The 5,449-nt window shown below is 46.7% G+C and overlaps 1 pseudogene; it reads left to right on the forward strand.

The window, feature by feature from the left end:
- Positions 1-4,061: 4,061 nt before the first annotated feature.
- On the forward strand, positions 4,062-4,853 carry LOC138827163 (large ribosomal subunit protein eL29 pseudogene; annotated as a pseudogene).
- The last annotated feature ends 596 nt before the right edge of the window (positions 4,854-5,449 follow it).

Raw genomic sequence — 5,449 nt, forward strand, 5'->3', positions numbered from 1 at the left:
GTGAAATAATACCTAGACAAATATTAGTGTAATCTGTAGACCTAATAAGAAATGATGGTCCTAGGACTTGATCTCAGGGCCTGGGTGCTGTCCCTAAGCTTCTTTTGCTCAAGGCTAGCACTCTACTACTTGAGCCACAGTTCCACTTCTGGCTTTTTGATGGCTAATTGGAGACAAGAGTCACAGACTTTCCTACCCAGGCTGGCTTTGAACTTCAATACTCAGATCTCAGCCTCCTAAGTAGCTAGGATTACAGACATGAGCCAACAGTGCCCGTGTGTGTGTGTGTGTGTGTGTGTGTGTGTGTGTGTGTGTGTGTGTGTGTGTGAATATCCAATTTGTTAGTAAGTAACCACCAGGAGAGATGTTTCATTTCTGAATGTTCTTTGGCAAAAAAAAAAAAAGTGGGCCAAGGCTGTGTGGTTGTGGCAAGAAGGCTTCCCAATACCTCTGAGAGATCCCGCCTCTGGTATTCCCATATTCAAGATGGGATTCCAATGTCTGTATTTCCTTTTCCTCTGAGCCTCAAGTTCTTCACCCACGAAACAAGTGCAAATAGGTATAAATACATTAGTTACCATCTTTGCAACAGTCCTTTGTGTGAAGACCAGTGCTGAATGATTTACATGTATTCTTATGTTTTAGTCACACAAACGTAGGGTGTAACTTCAGTTATTACCCAGAAGTTATTAAGCCAGAAGTGGAGCTATAGTTCAAGTAATAGAAGGTTAGCCTGGAGTGGAAAAAGCTAAGGGACAGTGTGCAGGTCCTAAGCTCAAGCCCCAATATTGAGGGGTGGGAGAGAGAGGGAGGAGGGGGTAAGGAGAGACTAGCCTGGAGGTGAAAGAATGAACAAATGAATAAAGGCATGCCTGGAAATAGGTGCATTCTCACTTATGGCCACTAGATGGTAGCAAAGACAGGCAGAAGTTTAAATATCAGCCGTAGTTTAAATGAAAATTTATTCCAGAAAATATATTTTTAATTTTTTTGAGGGCGGGGGGGGGGGGAGGGGGCAGCTAGCCAGAAGTTTGCATCATTTTCCTAAGAATTTGAGTAAGTCTTATGTGACAAATGATTTGCAATAATTAGGTGAATTCTCATCATAACCCTATGAGATTTTTTCTTTCTTTTTTTTAAAGATCTGAGACCCGGACTTGATACCTTGCTTATAGGCTGGCACTCTACTAACTGAGTCATGCCTCCAGATCCAATATTTGTCATTTCTAATTTACAAAGGAGGACACTGAGACAGGGTTGTCACTTCCCAGTAACAGAAGAATGTGACATGAGTTAAGTTAAACACCTGACATGACTGTTTCCAAAACTTTTCTATGCTGATATAATGAGATGTGTGCACACACACATTGCTATGTTGTTTGTATTGAGTTGGTTCATGTGCGTGTGCATGCACCTCCAGAGACCACTCCCATTGATATGAGTGTTTTGAAAGTTCTGATCATATTACTCTGGAAATGTGTTTTTTTAACCTTCCTGTGATGCTCAGAAACACTAGCATGAGATCATTTTTTTTTGCATCTATATAATATTCCCCAACACGGTTAAACTACAAAATACCTAGTTAATCAATATTTTGTGCATAACTATTTGAATTACTTTCAATCCTGTGCTTTTACCAAAACAGGAAAAAAAAAATGCTTCCAAAGACCGGAATTGGCTTAAGTGGTAGAATGCCTGCTTAGTCAGTACAAGACCCTGAAATCAATCACCAGAGCCACCAAAAATGCTTACAAAATATCCATGAACACATGGATGTTAGCCTTTCTTTTTTTTCTTTCTTTCAAGTCCTCGGGCTTGAACTCAGGGCCCAGGCACTGTCCCTGAGCTTCTTTTGCTCAAGGTTAGCACTCTACCACTTGAGCAACAGCACCATTTCTGGCTTTTTCTGTTTATGTGGTACTGAGGAGTTGAACCCAGGGCTTCATGCATGCTAGGCAAGCATCCTACCACTAAGCCACATTCCCAGCCCTATTTTAGGCTTTCTATTAGTGAAGTTCCCTTAGTTGTGGAGTTATCTGTGGTTGTATAATAAAGGAGTTGAACCAGGGGTTGGTAGTGCATGGCTGCAATCATAGCTACTCAGGAGGCTGAGAGCTGAGGATCTCTGTTCAATGACAGCCCAGGAAATTAAGTCCATGACACTCTTATTTCCAATTAATGGCAAAATGCCAAAAAAGGAACTGTGGCTCAAATGGTAGAGCTCTAGCCTTGAGCAGAAAAGCTAAGGGACAGAGTTCAGGCCCTGGGTTCAAACCCTAGTACTGGCACACAAAAAAGAGAGAAAGGGGAAAAAAGAGAAGGAAAAAGGAAGAAGGAATGGAGGGAGGGAAGGAGGGAAGGAAGGAGGGAGAGAGGAAGGAAGGAAAGAAAGAAGGAAGGAAGGAAAGAAGGAAGGAAGGAAAGAAAGAAGGAAAGGAAAAAAGAAAGAAGAAATCAGCTGCTTGTGGATCATACATGTAGTCCTAGCTACTCAGGAGGCTGAGAGTTGAGGATTACAATTCAAAGCCAGGCTGGGCAGGAAAGCCTGTAAAATTCTTATCTCCAATTAACTCCAATTAGCCACCAAAAAGCCAGAAGCAGAGCAGTAGCTCAAGTGGTGGAGCACTAGCTTTAAGCAAAAGAAGCTCAGGGACAGTGCCCAGGCCCTGAGTTCAAGCTTCAGGACTGACATCAAAGGAAAGAAAGATAGCAAGAGAGAGAAAGAAAGAGAAGAAAAGAGAGAAAGAAAAAGAGAGAGAGGAAGGGAGGAAGGAAAGAAGTTATTTGATAACACTAATAGTAAAGCTAGCTACCTTCAAATGAACAAGAGCTTAACACTTGCTCACAGGCGAGCAGTCAGGATCCAAAGAGCCACTGGGGACAGATAAGAAATGACAGCAGATTCCTTTGAGGCCAACGTAGCAGCTGAGGGCTCTGTGTGTGTCTGAGGTTCCAGTACTGAAAAGCCAGCATTGTAACAGATTCCAGTGATACCTCCCGCCATCACACCCAGACTAGAAGCCCCAAAATGATTCTCATGGTTCTATTACCTGAGGATGAGTGGGGCAGGGTGAGGAACAGTGTAGATGAGGGAAAGGGAGCCAAGTGTGGGAAAAGTTGCAAGGAAAGTCGAAGGAGATGTGGAATATAGAAATCCCTAGAAATAACTGGGCGCTGGTGGCTCACGCCTGTAATCCTAGCTACTCAGGAGGCTGAGATCTGAGGATCGCGGTTCAAAGCCAGCCCGGGCAGGAGAGACCATGAGACTCCTATCTTCAATAAACCACCAGAAAACCGGAAGTGGCGCTGTAGCTCAAGTGGTAGAGTGCTCGCCTTGAGCTGAAGAGCTGAGGGACAGCGCCCAGGCCCAGAGTTCAAGCCCCACAACCGACAAAAAAAAAAAAAAAAAAAAAAAAAGAAAAAGAAATCCCTAGAAATAATAGAAAGTCCCCACATTGGGTCCTTTCCATCCACCTGACACTGTGCCATGAATGCTTAAGCCCACCCATTGCTCTCTGCCCTTTTTTACAGATAGGGAAACTGAGGCACGGGGAAATACAAGCATGTCATGGTCTAAAACAAACTATGGAAGCCGGGCACTAGTGGCTCACACCTAAAATCCTTACTCAGGAAGCTAAGGCCTAAGGAACACGGTTCAAAGTTATCTGGACAAGAAAGTCCCAGAGACTCTTGAATCTAATTAATTGCCCAAAAAAAGCCAAAAGTGAAGCTGTGGTTCAAGTGGTAGAGCCCTAACTTGACCAAAGAAGCTCAGGGACAGTACCCAGGCTCTGAGTTCAAGACCTAGGACCCATACACAAAACAAAACAATAAAAAACAATGTAACTGGGTACCAGTACCTCACACCTGTAATCCTAGCTTACTCCCGAGGCAGAAATCTGAGGATCACAGTTTGAAGCCAGCCCAAGAGAAGAAAATTCCTCGAGTTTATTTCCAATGAACCAGCAGAAAATCACAAGTGGAAATATGGTTTAAAGGGTAGAATGCCACTCTTCCTTTTCGTGTTCCAGGCGCCTCGGCTTCCACCGGGTAGCGGTTCAGACATGGCTAAATCCAAGAACCACACCACGCACAACCAGTCTCGGAAATAGCACAGAAATGGTATCCAGAAACCCAGATCCCAAAGATACGAATATCTGAAGGGGGTGGACCCCAAGTTCCTGAGGAACATGTGTTTTGCCAAGAAGCACAACAAGAAGGGCTTTAAGAAGATGCAGGTGAGGGCTGAGAAGGTGGCTCAGGCCTTGCATGCCTGAGGCCCTGGGTTCGATTCCTCAGCACCACATAAGCAAAAAGAAAAAAGCCGGAAGTGGCGCTGTGGCTCAAGTGGTAGAGCGCTAGCCTTGAGCTGAAGAGCTGAGGGACAGTTCAGGCCCCACGACTGGACCAAAAAAAAAGGAAGAAGATGCAGGTGAACAATGCCAAGGCCTTGAGCGCGCGGGCCGAGGCCATCAAGACGCTGGTAAAACCCAAAGCAGTGAGCAACAAAAGCAAGCTCCCTGAGCAGGCCACCCGTAAGCTCCAGCGCTCGCCTATATCGCCTACCCCAAGCTGGGCAAGCGCTTTCGGGCCTACATTGCAAAGGGACGCAGGCTCACCACCCCAGAGGCCAGGGTGCAGGCCCAAGGCCCAGGCCCAGGCCCAGACTCAGGCTAAGGCCCAGGCCCAGGCCAAGGCCAAAGCAAAGGCCCAAGTTGCAGGCCAAGGCCAAGGCACAAGCCAAGACCCGGGCTTCAGCCACTACTCCAGCTCAGGCTCAGGCTGCAGCCCATAAGGGTGCCCAGGCTCCAGCCTCCAAAGGTGCCCAGGGCCCCGAGAAGGCCCCACAATGAAGACCTCTTTTTTTTGTGTTGGGTCCGGTTGTGGGGCCTGAACTCTGGGCCTGGGCACTGTCCCTCAGCTCTTCAGCTCAAGGCTAGCGCTCTACCACTTGAGCCACAGCACCACTTCCGGCTTTTCTTTCTTTTTGCTTATGTGGTGCTGAGGAATCGAACCCAGGGCCTCAGGCATGCAAGGCAAGCGCTCTACCACTGAGCCAACTTCCCAGCCCCAAGAAGACCTCTTGTCTGCCAGCGTGAGGATGGATGGACTACTGTGGCTCTCTGGCCGCCATCTTCAGGGTAAGCCGGTGGCCTCTGTCGTTTCTACCAATAATTCTGAGACAGGATCTGGTTAAAAAAAGGGGGGGGGGAGGGGTAGAATGCCAACCTTGAATGGAAAAACCTAAGCAAGAGCATAATGCCTGAGCTCAAGCCCTAGTACCAGCACCCACCTTCTGCCCCCCCCCCAAAAAAAAGAATAGGTAGAGCAGAATGGGGAGAGGGTGGAGGAAGGAAACCAGGGCTACAGGGTGCTCCTAACCTACAGATAATGAGGAGCAGAAAGCCCCTAGGAGAAGCCCAAAGGTGTTTGGTGGGGTCCAGCAGTA

The sequence above is a fragment of the Dipodomys merriami genome, unplaced genomic scaffold, assembly GCF_024711535.1.
Source record: "Dipodomys merriami isolate MVZ:Mamm:240054 unplaced genomic scaffold, mDipMer1.0.p SCAF_151, whole genome shotgun sequence".
Lineage (NCBI taxonomy): Eukaryota > Metazoa > Chordata > Mammalia > Rodentia > Heteromyidae > Dipodomys > Dipodomys merriami.